Below are 16210 nucleotides of genomic sequence, written 5' to 3'. Positions count from 1 at the left end.
GAATCCTTTTCATTAGCCAGTGACTACTAAGAATCTATTTATAGTTTGCAGAAAGGAATAGATCACACTCTGTAGATACCACGCTTATCCCCTCATACCCACCAAGATACAGCCCACAAAGATAAACTCGATACAGAAACAAGTTGACGTGTAGAGTATAAGCAAATAATTAGAAATTCATTAATTTAAAAAATAAAATTATATTCTTCACATCATACAGAAATACAGATTCCAAGTCAACAAAAGACCTACAAATCAATCAACAAGCAAATATATAGTTAAAATTATTATAAGGAAATATAGAGTGATAACTTCGTAACCTAGAGGTAAGAAAAGTTCTCTTAAGCAAGACCTAAAAAACAGAAACAGGCAGGGCACAGTGGCTCACACCTGTAATCCCAGCACTTTGGGAGGCTGAGGCAGGTGGATCACCTGAGGTCAGGAGTTCGAGACCAGCCTGGCCAACATGGTGAAACCCCGTCTCTACTAAAAATAGCAAAACTAGCCAGGCGGCAGGCGCCTGTAATCCCAGCTACTCGGGGGGCTGAGGCAGGAGAATCGCTTGAACGCGGGAGGTGAGGTTGCAGTGAGCCAAGATTGTGCTATCGCACTCCAGCCTGGGGAACAAGAGCGAGATTTTGTCTCAAAAAAAAAAAAAAAAAAAAAAAACAGAAACAATAAGGGGAATAAAATCAACGTATTTGCCTATAGGTGAATTGGAAACTTGTATATGGCAAAACATACCATAAACAACTTTAAAAGACAACAAAGAGACTGGGGAAAAGTATTTGCAATAAATATAACAGTCAAATATTGATATGCAGTATAAAGAACTCCTTCAAATTCACCAGCAGAAGAAAAACATCCCAATAGAAAAAAATGGCCAAAAGATAGAAAATGATCATTTAACAGCAGATAAAATATTTTAAAAATCAATACACATGTAAAAATATGTTCATCCTCACTGATAATTAGGGGAAAATAATTTTTATGATACCTTTTTTTCAACCTTAAGATTGGCAAAGTTAGACAACATCAAATGTTGACTGGGTTGTGGGGAAACAGACACTCTCATCCTCTGCTTGTGGTAGCAAGCTGGCTCAGTCATTTTGGACAGTACTCTGCCAGGATCTATTGAAACTGAAAATGCACATCCACTCTGCAGCAGCAGTTTCACTTCCATGCATCTCTCTTAGAGAAACACCTGTACACATGGAAAAGAAGATGTAGACAAGGATGCAGCATTGCTTGTACTATCAAAAAAAGGAAAAAATCTGAATGCCTATCACTGAATATACCATGTCAGTAGAAAGTGATATATACATGTCATAGAAAACAATAGAGTGGTGACATGTGTGAAACTATACATATATATCCACAGGGGGTCGGGGGAGATAGCAAGATCTCAAAAATTCATGGTCGAGTAAAAAAGTAAGGAGAACAGTGCTTTTTAAAAAGATTCACAAAAGTTAACTGAAAATAGACCATAGACCTAGATACAAAATGCAAAACTATAAAACTATTAGAAGATAACATAGGAGAAGTTCTAGACAATGTTGGGTGTGTGGGTATGGCAATGACTTAGATAACAGAAACTCATTAATTTGAATTTCATTACAATTTAAATGTTAGGAGGCTAATGCAAACATCTCCAGTGAGAGAAGATGGTGACTTGGTCTGAGATGGTAGTGATGGGATGCAGAGATGTGGAAGGACTGGGAAATCTGTCTTAGAAATAAAGTCAACAGGATTCTGATGACTATGTGTACATCTATGCAAAGAAGCTTGGAAATGGTCAGAAGTATATGCCCTGAGCAGCAACATCTCTGGTTGGGACCAGGGTGAGACAAGTGAGGCACTCAGCTTGGGCACAAAAGTTAACAGGGTGCCAAAATATTCAGTTATCAACATAGATAATATGTTAATGCATTATTATTTCTAAAATCAAAATTAATGAAAAAATTTATGACAAAATATCAAAATGTTAAATAAAGATATTATCACTATGGCTAATTTTTCATTTTGCCTCAAGCTCCAGTGTGACTCGACACTGCACAGTTGCTAATCCTGTATTTAACATTTTGATATTTTGTTCATTGAGGGCTTTTTTTGCACCAATTTTGATTTTTTAAAGTATTATATTAAATACTATGTATCTTTTTTATTTTTTGTTGATGCATAGTAGATGTACATACCTTCAGGGTACATGTGATAACTTAATACATTCATATAAATTGTAAAGATCAAATCAGTGTACTTGGGATATTCATCACCTTAAAAATTCATCCTTTCCTGATGCCAGAAACATTCAAATCGTTCTCTTCTAGCTATTTTGAAGTGTACAATACATTATTGTAAACTGTATATAGACACCCTACTGATCTTTTGAACACTAGGTCTTATTCCTTCTGTGAAACTGTGTATTTGCACTTATTAATCAATTTCTTTTCATCCCCCCACCCCCACCTCTGGTAACCACCCATCTACTCTCTATCTGCATGAGATCCACTTTTTTTGGTTCCCACATATGAGTGAGAACATGCAATATCTGTCTTTCTGTGCCTGCCTTATTTCAATTAACATAATGACCTCCCCAGATACCATGTATCTTGATTCTTGAATGTTTTGGTACTTTCTTAAATTTTGCACTTTGCACCTGAGGCGAGTGCCTCACTTGCCATATGCTAGTTTTGGTTGTGCCAGAGCTACAGGGATGGAACAAGGATAGAGGAGGTAGTCCAAGGAACTTTATTTGTAATGTTCTAATTCTTAGGAGATTACACTCATATATTACTTGAGTAATCTTTAAATATATACACAGATGAAAGACAGGACTCAAATGTGTCAAAATGTCACCAGAGTTTATTCTGGGTAAAAAGGTGTAAGGGAAATGGTTCTTAGCATTACTGTATTTTCTGGGATTGTAATGGCCTTCAGTGCACCACCCAGATCTCTCTACAGGACAAGGCACATGTTCTCCTAGCTGCTGGGAGCATTGGCTGCTGATGGCTCACAGCTGAGTGCCTCTTTAAGTCTTGCTCTCTACTGAAAAGAACAGTCCCATCCAAAGCTACTCCCCTTTCCTGGGGACAACCCTCAAGCAATCACTAGTCAACACAGGGATCCAGCTTCCTTTAGTTTGTCCCATTTTCCTTAATGTGAGACGTCTCTGAGGGGCCAGCCTAACTGCAGAGCTGCCAGTGGCATCACTGAGGCCACTGTTACAACTACTCTGTAGCCCAGCATCTCCCTCTACCTAATGCTGATTCCCTCATCACTCACACCCCCTCAAAAAACCTCCTGCATGCAAATCTCCATCACAGTGTCTGCTTTCAGGGAAACTATCCAAGGTATTTTCCAAAATTCCCAAAATCCAAAAATATAAGTGAATTCATGCACTCCAAACATGAGTGAATAGAATTTTTTACATTGGGAGTGAAGATTTTCAGAAGGATTTTCGATGGTATTAAGACTAAGTAAGAGGCCAGTGTTGATCTATCTCATTCAGTGAGTACCATGGTGAAAACAGGGTTAAACAGAGGCAAGGACTGCTATCAGTGGCTGTTAGTGTAGAGGGCAGCTGTGGATCCCATTTGACATGACCTAGAACAAAGGGCCCGGCATGTCTCTGAGTTTAGTGTTTGCAGGAGGGAAACTGTCATTTGTCCACAAGTATGGGAAAGAAGCTGGAAAGGGGTCAGCATTGCTCTACTCAATTTGAAAGACAGATTATCTTTTTAGCAGGAACAGCTGCCAATGTTAATTTTCAGTTAAATTAGATAGCCCACCTCAGTTGTCCACCTGTCAAAGAGAACTTCACGACTATTTGGAGACTGATACAAATCAAACCATATGATACGGTTTTGCTCTGTATCCCCACCTAAATCTTATTTTGAATTATAATCCCCAGGTGTCCAAGGAGGGACCTGGTGGGAGGTGATTGGATCATGGGGGATGGTTTCCCCCATGCTGTTCTCGTGATAGTGAGTGAGTTCTCACAAGAGCTGATGGCTTTAAAGTGTGGCACTTCCTCATCTGATCTCTCTTCTCTCTCTCCTGCTACCTTGTGAAGAAGGTGCCTGCTTCCCCTTTGACTTCCACTATGATTGTAAGTTTCCTGAGGCCTCCCCAGCCAGGCAGAACTGTGAGTCAATTAAACCTCTTTTGTTTAAAAACTACCCAGTCTCAGGTAGTATCTTTATAGCAGTGTGAAAATGGACTAATATAGAGAATTGGTACCGGGAGTTTGGGGCACTGCTATAAAGATAACCCGAAAACGTGGAAGTGACTTTGGAACTGGGTAACAGACAGAGGTTGGAAGAGCTGGAGGACTCAGAAGAAGACAGGAAGATGTGGGAAGGTTTGGAACTCCCTAGAGACTTGTTGAATGGTTTTGACCAAAATGCTGATAGTGATATGGACAACGAAGTCCAGGTTGAGGTGTTCTCAGATGAAGATAAGGAACTTATTGGGAACTGGAGCAAAGGTCATTCATGCTATTCATGCTTTAGCAAAGAGACTGGCAGCATTTTGCCGCTGCCCTAGAGATCTGTGGAACTTTGAACTTGGGAGAAATAATTTAGGGAATCTGGCAGAAGAAATCTCTAAGCAGCAAAACATTCAAGAGGTGATCTGGCTTTTCCTGAAAGCATACAAATTGGAACCTATATTTTAAAGGGAAGCAGAGCATAAAAGTGGAAAATTTGCAGCCTGACCATGAAGTATAAAAGAAAAACACATTTTCTGAGAAGAAATACAAGCTGGCTGCAGAAATTTTCATAACTAATGAGGAGCCAAATGTTAACAGCCAAGACAATGGGCAAAATGTCTCCAGGGGCATGTCAGAGATCTTCAAGGCAGCCCCTCCTATCACAAGTCCCAGAGGCCCCAGGAAGGAAAAATGGTTTCATGGCCAGGTCCAGGGCCCTGATGCTCTGTGCAACCTCAGGACTTGGTGTTCTGTGTCCCAGCCACTCCAGCTCCAGCCTTGGCTAAAAGGTGCCAAGGTACACTTGGGCTGTTGCTTCAGAGGGTGCAATCCCTAAGCCTTGGCAGCTTCCATGTGGTGTTGGGTCTTCAGGTGCACAGAAGACAAGAGTTGAGCTTTAGTAACTTCTGCCTAGATTTCAGAGGATATATGGAAACATATGGATGTCCAGGCAGAAGTCTGCTGCGGGGGCAGAACCCACATGGAGAACCTCTACTATGGCCATGCAGAGGGTAAATGTGGGGTTGGAGCCCCCACACAGAGTCCCCACTGGGATACTGCCTAGTGGAGTTGTGAGAGAGGGCCACCATCCTCCAGACCCCAGAATTGTAGATCCACTGACAGCTTGCACTGAGCACCTGGAAAAGCCACAGGCACTCAACACTAGCCTGTGAAAGCAGCTATGGGAGCTGTACCCTGCAAAGGCACAGGTGTGGAGCTGCCAAAGACCATGGGAACCCACCCCTTGCATCAGTATGCCCTGGATGTGAGACATGGAGTCAAAGGACATCATTTTGGAGCTTTAAGATTTAACGGCTGCCCCACTGGGTTTTGGACTTGTATGGAACCTTGTAGCCCCTTTGTTTTGGCCAATTTCTCCCATTTGGAATGGGAACATCTACCCAATGCCTGTACCCTCATTGTATCTTGAAAGTAACTAACTTGTTTTTTATTTTACAGGCTCACAGGTGGAGGGACTTGCATTGTCTCAGATGAGACTTTAGACTTGGACTTTTGGGTGATGCTGGAATTAGTTAAGATTTTGGGGGACTGTTAGGAAGGCATGATTGTGTTTTGAAACGTGAGGACATGAGATTTGGGAAGGGCTGGGGCTGGAATGATATGGTTTGGCTGTGTCCCCACCCAAATCTCATTTTGAATTTTAATCCCCATGTGTCAAGGGAGAGAACTGCTGGGAGGTGATTGGATCATGGAGGCAGCTTCCCCCATGCTGTTCTTGTGATAGTGAGGGTGTTCTCATGAGATCTTGATGGTTTAAAAGTGTGGTACTTCCTCATGCTCACTTGCTCTCTGACTGCTGTCACCATGTAAGACGTACCTTGCCAATGAGTTCATGTCCTTTGCAGGGACGTGGATGAAGCTGGAAACCATCATACTCAGCAAACTAACACAGGAACAGAAAAGCAAACACCGCATATTCTCACTCATAAATGGGAGTTGAACAATGAGAACACATGGACACAGGGAGGAGAACATCACACACCGGGGCCTGTCAGGGGGTGGGGATGCTAGTGGAGGGATAGCATTAGGAGAAGTACCTAATGTAGATGACAGGTTGATGGTTGCAGCAAACCACCATGGCATGTGTATACCTAAGTAACAAACCTGCATGTTCTGCACATGTATCCCAGAACTTAAAGTATTAAAAAAAAAAAAGAACAGAATAATTTCTACCTATAAGTTGGATTTGCATTATTCATCTTATAATCTTATGAATGCATTATGAATCTTGAATTATGAATCTTGTAATCTTATAAGATTCATAATGCAATTCCAACTTATACATCTAAGATTAGTACTCCGCTAATTGGAACAATGCAGAAGTATGTATGGGATGTGACCACAGAGCAATGTTAGTGGTTTGGATTTGTCACCAGTCAACAGTATGGATATAGTCCACCTACCACTTTTGAACCCATCCATTCTCTACTACTGTTTCATTGTTATCCTTCGTTCTTTCTCACATGCTTTGACCAGTGCCTTGCTAAAATCCAAACACACTATGTCTATAGAAATTTTCTATCTACCAATTTAGTCACACTAACCAACAGCAATTTGCTGAGTCTCATATGGGCTGTTTTCAGTGCTTTAGTTAAACCATGATTTTTCTCAGTTAAAAAAAAAAAGACATGCCTTGCCTCCCCTTCACCTTCTACCATGAATGTAAGTTTCCTGAGGCCTCCCCACCATGCAGAACTGTGAGTCAATTAAACCTCTTTTCTTCATAAATTACCCAGTCCCAGGTGGTATTCTTTATAGCAGTGTGAGAACAGACTCATATACCATGATACAACATGTTCTCTGCATACTAAATGGGTTTCCTAGTTCCAGCCTGTATATTTCAAATGATACTTGATACCTATTTCAATACAACCAAAAAATCTGAAGCTTATTGTCATGAGCTTCACCCATAATATTACCATTTTGTACTTTCGTAAAGTGCTTTCGATTCAAGGATCTTTAAGAACTTTACAGGCCTTAATTAATTAGACCTCATACACCTCTGTGAAGTTATCATTGTCTTAATTTAAGGGTGTGTAATTATCAGGTAGAAAGGTGAAGTGGCTTATTGTATGTCTCAGCATCAAATCAAAATCAAAAGCTCAGCACAAAACTCAAGAGAGAAGATTCAGACTTACACAAGAATCACTAGGTTTGGGGAAAACAAATCATTAAACATGATTTCAGTTGTTATTCCATCTCACTGATTTTATGCCATTTCCCTTAGAAACATTTAGTATTTTACTAGAGTTCCTTAAAATAGAGGTAAAGATTCAAGGGCAAAGGAGACAGGCAGAATAGTAGAGGGAGAACCTGTTTTTTTTCCTGCCTGGAGTCCCCTCTCTTCTCAAAACAGAACTCTGTGGAATACCCATTCCACATGGTCTCATACCTATAAGACAGCATGCACCCCAGAGGACCCCTTCCATTTGACCACAGTTGAGTCAAACATGGTCACATGAAATCAATTAGGTAAAGTGGCATCCTCTCTGGAGCTCTGCTGCCAGAGCAGTGATGGGAAGGTGCTCTCTTTGCTGGAGCTGCCTAGCTGGGAGGATATGAGCTTGGGGCTGGTCATGGTCAGCCACTAATCCTCCCACATGGAGGGAGCCTGACAGAAAGATGGAAAGGAAGATAGGGTAAACCCTGATGACCTCTTTTCAGTCCCTGTGCCCTCAGGTTATTCTACCTCTGATTTTAAATAGATGTTTTAAATAGATTTTAAATAGATGTGTGTGTGTGTGTGTGTGTGTGTGTGTGTGAGAGAGAGAGAGAGAGAGAGAGAGAGAGAGAGAGAGAGAGAAGGGACCAACAGAGTGGCATGAAGATTACTTTAAACTGAAAACATCTGAACAAACAGCAGCCACAGAAAGAAGCCTTATCTAAACTTAGGCAGAGCCTCCTGAAAATACAGCTGCCATTAACCCTAAGGGAGTTTCCTGTTCTGGAGATTACTTACCCTTAGCACCAGGAGGTATGAATTCAGCTGCCACAAATTCCTTTCCCCTGCCCCAGGGGGATGGGAGATGGGCGTTCCACCTGGAAGGAGACTGTCAATTAGCATCGGGATGAATAAGCCCAATAGAGCCTTCCATAACTTCCCATTGAAGCCCTACAACCCCTTTTTTTGTTAAGCTGGTATATAAACCCGCAGCACTGGCTGTTCAGCATGCCAACTCTTATTGAGTGTCCCCACATGCGTGTGAAATAAAGTTTTCTCATATTGTATTTGTTGTCAATTAATTTACAGGCCCCACCACTTGAACATAAGTTGGTAAAGGAAAAGCTTTTCTCCCACAATATATAGATAGCAAGCAGTCATTTTATATATTGTATAATGTATGTGTACATATATGTTTGATATGTATGTGTGTATGTGTATATACACACACATATATACATATACATATAGCTTGAGGTCAAGTTCTGTCTCTTGTAACTAATAATAGTGAGTAGACTGCAAGTTTTGTGGCGTATGATAGGGTCCCCTTGGATACACTGAATTTTCCTATCCTCACAAATGTATTCTTTACCCTGGCAGCCAATTCTGTTACACCACTCAAATCCCTGAGGACAATCTTATCACTCATTCATTGAGACAGTTCAATATTCATTCACAATTTTTAATAGGATAAAAAGAGAAGGTTTTACCTTCATATTCATTTGCCCTCATTAAAGAATCTCGAATACATGTTCAGCATAGATAGCTCATAAGATAATAAAAAGAAACCAAGTGGGTTTAAAGCACCATCAGGTAGAAGAGAAAACAGGAGGAGAAGCTGATCAAAGTGAGGAAGTGGCCCTTTCAGAAAGCCAGCACAGGAAGAAGCAGACAGAAAGTCCCACCAGAGTGTCCTAATAGTGCCACACTATGAAAGTAGGGGGTTCAGTTAGCTAAAACAAAGAAACAAAATAAAACATAGTCAAACATCTTCAGCTTCAAAAAATAGACACATTCACAAGTCAAAAAATTTAGAAGCCAGAAGACCATTAAATCAAGTGAATGTCTTGGTCTTGGGTTACATAAGGAGCTGGGACAACATTTTGCAACCCCTATTTCATTTCTAAACATGACGGGAAATTCAGATTACTACTGTGGACCACTAGCTCACATTCCAACAGAATTCAGTGTTCTTTTTTTTATTAAAGCACAGTACCGGTTAACATCCTCAAATCCTTTAGTAGGGCAGACTTTTTTATGCCAATAAGGACCGTGGTTTAAGGTTCAACAAGTGAATACCAAGGAATGGTCTAATTTTGACTTTGTAAGAAACTGAACTTTCATTGCATAAACATTGTTTAGTGCAAGCTTTGGAAGTCTAAAAGTAAAGATATTTTCATTGCCACTATCTTTCATTGTCATTGAATTTAACATCTATTGATTATATGTATCAGGCAGCTTTTGCTACATTGTGTTGCAGTAACAAATAATCTCCAGATCTTAGTAGCTTACAACAACAAAGGGTATTTCTTACTTAGAAATTTTTTGTCTGCCATGGGTTGACACCAGCTCTCTGTTTTCATTTTAGGGGCTGCTCCTTCATCTTGGGTCCTATCTGGGACCTTACAATGAATAAGAGAGTAGGCAAATGCACATAAAGCTTATGCTCATATTTCATTAGCCAAAGCAAGTCACACAGTCAAGACTGACAATAGGATAGGGAAATATAGTCCTCCTCAAGGAGCCATGGCAAGTTTACCTGGAAACAGGTGAGGATACATAATTCTCTTATAGGGAAGGCAAGCTTGCATTATTGGGAACAATGCTATAATCATCCACAGTGAATAAAAATGAAGCCCATTTAGTAGGCATTTGTAATAAACTCACTCAACTAAAACATACACAATAATATGGTAAAAGGAATCTCAACCCTCTAGGACAAATGGAAACAGTGGGATTGAAGAAGGAGGAAAAGGATGGGGGGAAGAGGAGATAACTAAAAATCATATAATATATCAAGGTCTTCCATGTTCCAGCTACTCTGTGATAAGTTCTCTATAAATCACTTCTCTGTAAAATTGGAAGAAAAAAAAATTAAACCTCCTACCCTGACCAGGCTCCCAGAACTTTGATCACATCCTTACTCCCAGTCTTAAGTACACAGTTTATACTGTAGTTATTTTCACTTCATAAATCATAAAGTAATAAAGCCATAAGAAATTCCAAAAGGGCATCTGTTGAACCTTTCAACTTTCTTGCTTAACTTAAGAGAACAATTGATCCATTCAAGACATTTCGTTCATTGTTTTTTCATAGAGAAAGTATAGACATTATCTTCTTGAACAATTCTTGAGGTTGAATGATAAGCCCTTCCATATTTCAGTGTTTTGGCATCAATAAATTCTTTCTTATATAAACCCAAATGTCCTTTGTTCTCAAATAGGCAAATCATCAAAAATTTTCCTGGCAGCATTGGCTTAACTACTCTGATTACAGTCACCAAGTATTAGAGTCACACTTATATCTATCGAGACTAAAGCAATCTGTCCAAAACACAGATCTGACCATGTCATTTCGCTGCTTAAAACCCTTCAGTGGTTCTCTGATGCCTATTCTGTTGCATAAAGACCTAGTTACTTGGGGTGAAATCTACAAGCCCCTCCCAACACCAGAATGTAAGTTCCTTGTGAACCAGGCCTTGTCTGTCTTGTTCATTTCTGTAGCCAGAATGCCTAGAACACTGCCTGCCACCTTGCAGAAACTCAGCAAATATTTGTTGAATAATGAGTGAGTAAGTAAATGAATAAATTAAGGCCTTCTATGACTGGTCTCCAATCTCACCTCCCACTCTTTAGTAAAACTGAAAGACCAGGATTTCCCCGTGCGAAGGCCTTTGTGTGTTTATTCACGTTCGATTTCCTGTCCATATTGCTCTCACCCTCTTCCTGAGCGTGGCTAACTCCAGTGCATCCTTCAAGACCTAGCTTAGACTATCTCATCCTCCAGGAAGCCTTCTCTAAATCTTTAGGCTGGACCAAGTTCCCCTTTTCTGTGTTTGCATAGCACTGCATGCTTACCTCTATCACAATTCTTAGACCTGTAAACAAGCGATAATGCTTATAATTTCCAAATGACTTGCTGCCTCCCCTACTTTTTTCCATTATTCAAAAATAATTATACTAATAAAATGGTATGAGGATACACAATATGAATCCATCCCATTAAATGATACTGTGCCTCTTTCAGGTGGATAATACCTGTGTCCTGTATCTTGCCCATGATCCCACTGCAATGTGTGCCATACCCTGTACACAATGTGCACCCAAGAAGCTCTTGGGGCTGTCAGGGATGCTGTGAAAACTAAAGAAATAACATGTAGAAAATCCTTACCGCACGTGAAAACTTAAACTGCCAAAACATACCAGCCGACAAATTGTCACTAGAACTTCTGATCCATTTGCCACCATTCTAAGTATATTATAACCCCCACTTCTGACACCAGGGGACTGAAAAGAGGCCTGACCAATGTGGAAGACTGCATTTTTAATTTGGTGGCAATCACTACATATTTGGAGCATTCCTACTATGTTCCAAGCACTGACATATCTATCCCTCTTACTTTCTACTTCACCTACTTCTTACTCTCCATTTTCATGGTTTGTATAAAGCACATGTTTCTTGACAGCAGAAAGGGATTGTTTACGTATCCAGCAGCCCTTTATTTACAGTTTTGGTAGCTGTTTGGAGTCAAGAGGCTACAAGGAATGGCCAGAAGGGTTTGATTACGGAAAGGGATTTATAAACAGGAGACAGATCTGTTGAATCAAAAGAACTAAAAGAAGCCAGATTTACTTAATCATTCTTATAGATGACTATGAGGTTACTGAAAAGAAAATATAATGCTTATAAAGTTACCTATTTAAAGCCTACCAAGAGGTCTAGTATGACCACTGGAGAATTTTCTGACCAAGTACAGGATGAACCCTGGCAGGAGATTGGAAGTGGGGCACCTCTATTAATCAGACATAGATGAAACTGAGCTGAAATCAACAAAAGGACCTCATCCAGTTCAAACGGGCTATGGAGCAATTGTGAGCTTCCCTGGGGGAGCAGAGCTTCCTCTGCTGTATTTCACAGGGTGACCATTTCTGTTCTCTTGGCATGCCTTTTCAACAGAAGGGGGATTTGTAAATCCTATGGAACTTTCTGCAGAGTAGAAATACAAAAATTAAATTATTGAAAGGGTTACCCTAAATTCAGACTGTAAAGCCTAACAATATTTCAGGGTTAAAAAACTTCTCTTGACCCAGATTTTTGACAATGTTTGAGTGAGAGCCTCTTTTTTGTATGTTTAATGAGGTGTTTACCCATATCCTGAAGGCCTCAACACAAATTGAAGCCAGAAAGCCATGCAGACCATGGGGAAAGGAAGGGACGATCCTCCTCCCAAGACAACATAGGTGGCCCATTTTTAGCACCCATATCCTCAAGCCTTAAGATGACAATGGCTCCCAGAGTTCTACAAAGCTGCTCACAGACCTCCTACTACTCCTTAGTTATGACTTGGAAAAATAATTTTTTTTACTTTTTCTGGCAAACCTTACTAGAGAGTAATTTATAGAGAAGAAGTCATGGATGAACTTTGTAGTGTTTCAAGTTAATGAGAAAAACCATATCTAAATTTTCCTCTTTGGGCACAGTAGAAATGGGATTTAAATACTATTATTCAATAATAATTGGACAGAGTGTTCCCTAACTTGACAAAGAAATTTACCTTTCAGCTAGGACCAAAACCAGGCACTTTCTGTTAAGTAGAGTTTTTCCCACTTAAAAGTGGGTGGCAGAGAAAGTTCATTATATAACCTTTTTTCTATTGAAATGTTACATCAATATTCATCTGTAACTAGCAAACTCCATATGTAATAATTAACTCTGCATGACGGTTTTCTACAGTGCATGAGGGTTTTTTCTTTTCAAAGGTTGTGGGTTGATTTCATAACTATTGTGATTAACTAGGCTCCTTTGTTTTCCTATAAACTGAGGTGGAGAGAGGCAAAATGGCTTCCCAAAGAAAAATCGGAATATTGAGCTATTATAATTAACTTGCATTCAGTAGCAAGTTGTAGGTGACTTCCAGCCAGCATCTGCTTCTGTAATGATGTGGCCTCATTCATTCCCAGGAAAGAGAATTTACAAAAATGTAGTCCAATGGCAATAGAGAGTTAATCATATATATTTCCACTGGGATGTTATAAAAGATAAATGAGATAATATATGTGAAATGCCTCAAGCTCCTCAAAAGAAAGGTGCCAGACAAATTCAAAATATTGCTATGAATAATACAGTAATTAAAAATAATACAGCTTTCTTTGACCTACTCATCTAAAATAAATTAGCTCCTTTTGAATATTATATTCAAAGATATATTTCTCAATCTACATTTCTGCCACTCGGTCATTATCAGCAATTTTATGTGGGTCTTCTAGATATGAACTTTTGTGGCTTCATTATTTTCTATGATTGATAAGTTGCTTTTCCTATAACAGTGCCATTTAGTGAAAGCAAATTTGTGTCCCCGTTTATTTCCAAATGCCTCAAGTTAACAGCTCAGATGCTTAACAAAATCCATGATTGTCAACACTCATTACAGAAAGTCTTGTTTCTCCTGTTCCCTTCCACCATGGATAGGAAGTGTTTGAACACCTGCCTCATCCTACCCCTCGGGATTATAAGCTACTAGAAGGTATAGCTGAGACCTGCTGTCTTTGGATCTCTCATAAGACCTCGGGCTAAAATTGAAAGCACCACTGAAAGCTCACAGAACTTCAGGCACCCCAGGACTCCCCTAGACTCCAAAGAGCTCTGCCTTTTACTTGGCCAACCCAGACAGAAAACAACCCTGCCAGAGCTCCCTGCTGAGGAGAGCTGATTTCCTTGTGGCTGCACTGAGACCCCAAGTGCTCAGTCACACCTGGAGCACCAAGATACCCTCCAGCTGTGAGTCATTCATTCAACTGGCTTTTTCTTTTTTTTTTTAATTTTAATTTTAATTTTTAGTTCTAGGGTACATGTGCAGGATGTGCAGGTTTGTTACACAGGGTAAACGTGTGCCATGGTGGTTTGCTGTGCCTTTCAACCCATCGCTTAGGTATTAAGCCTAGCGTACTTTAGCTATTTTTCCTAATGCTCTCCCTCCCCTCACCTCACCTCCTGACAGGTGGGGTGTGTTGTTCCCCTCCCTGTGTCCATGTGTTCTCATTGTTCAGCTCCCAGTTATAAGTGAGAACATGCAGTGTTTGATTTTCTGTTCCTGTGTTAGTTTGCTGAGGATAACGGCTTCCAGCTCCATCCATGTCCCTGCAAAGGACATAATATCATTCCTTTATGTGGCTGCATAGTATTCCATGGTGTACATTTACCACATTTTCTTTATCCAGTCTATCACTGATGGGCATTTGTGTTGATTCCATGTCTTTGCAATTGTGAATAGTGCTTCTATGAACATACATGTGCATGTATCTTTGTAATAGAATGATTTATATTCCTTTGGGTATATACCCAGTGATGGGATTGCTGGGTCAAATGGTATTTCTGGTTCTATATATTTGAGGAATTGCCACACTGTCTTGCACAATAGTTGAAGTAATTTACATTCCCACCAGCAGTGTAAAAGCATTCTTACTTCTCCACAACCTTGCCAGCATCTGCTGTTTCTTGACTTTTTAATAATCGCCATCTGACTGGCATGAGACGGTATCTCATTGTGGTTTTGATTTGCATTTCTCTAGTGATCAGCGATCTTGAGCTTATTTTCATGTTTGTTGGCTGCATGAATGTTTTCTTTTGAGAAGTGTCTGTTCATATCCTTTGCCCACTTTTTAATGGGGTTGTTTGGTTTTTTCCTTGTAAATTTGTCTGAGTTCCTTGTAGATTCTGGATATTAGATCTTTGTTAGATGGATAGGTTACAAAATTTTCTTCCACTCTGTAAGTTGCCTATTCAGTCTGATGATAGTCTCTTCTGCTGTGGAGAAGCTCTTTAGTTTAATTAGATCCCATTTGTCAATTTTTAGTTTTGTTGCAATTACTTTTGGGCTATTCATCTGCAGAAATGGCTGTCCATAGGCAGAAAATTGAAACTGGACCCCTTCCTCATACCTTATACAAAAATTAACTCAAGATGGATTAGAGACTTAAATGTAAAACCCAAAACTATAAAAACCCTAGAAGAAAATGTAGGCAATACCATTCAACTGGCTTTTTCTAAGCTGCTCAACAATAAAGAAGCACTCCCATACTGCCCCCAGCAGATGAGGTAGTGTCTGCAGCTTTCTTGTCACTTTGGAGGAAAGCCATTTTGGCTACAAAGGGTCTGTTTTATGCTAGGCTCCCACAGAAACAGGACAAGACTTCAAGTTTATTTGGGAGGTGATCCCAGAAAACACCAGTAAAGGAGGGGGGAAGTGAGTCAGGGAAGGAAAGGCAGCCAATAAATGGAGCCCAATCCTGTTAGAGAACTCCATGAGACTGGATGGACACATCTCGAAGTTTCCCCTGCCAAGGGATTAGGAAGCTGGGGAATTTCTCCACCAACTCACTTCAGTCATTGTTGAGGGCTGCTGGGGAGAAGGAGAGCATGGGGGAATTAACTCTCTGGCATTTTTGGCTTGAACCAGCAGCCAGAGAAAGCCTACAGGCAAATTTCACAGGTGCTCATATTTAAAAGCCAGCAGGCCACTGGCTATGCCCAGGAATGCAGACAGCACAGAATGGTCACCGGGGATTCATAAACCCAAAGAACCTGAGAGACCAAGCCTTCTTACGTTGCACAGAAGCTCCTTCCTGCCCTTATTCCTCAGAGGCCCACGAGTCTAGAAGAGAACCTTCAGGGTGGATTTTCCCTCTCTCCATTGCCCCTACCACCATGACTACCTTTTATTTCAGTGGGATGTTATTTGGGAGAAACTTTCCAGTCTAGTCAGTTGAGAGTCACCCATCAATACAAAACACAAAATGCTCAGACAAATCTCAGAGCCTGAG

This window comes from Gorilla gorilla, chromosome X (genome assembly GCF_029281585.2).
Source record: "Gorilla gorilla gorilla isolate KB3781 chromosome X, NHGRI_mGorGor1-v2.1_pri, whole genome shotgun sequence".
Classification (NCBI taxonomy): Eukaryota; Metazoa; Chordata; class Mammalia; order Primates; family Hominidae; genus Gorilla; species Gorilla gorilla.
This window is presented reverse-complemented; position numbering follows the sequence as displayed.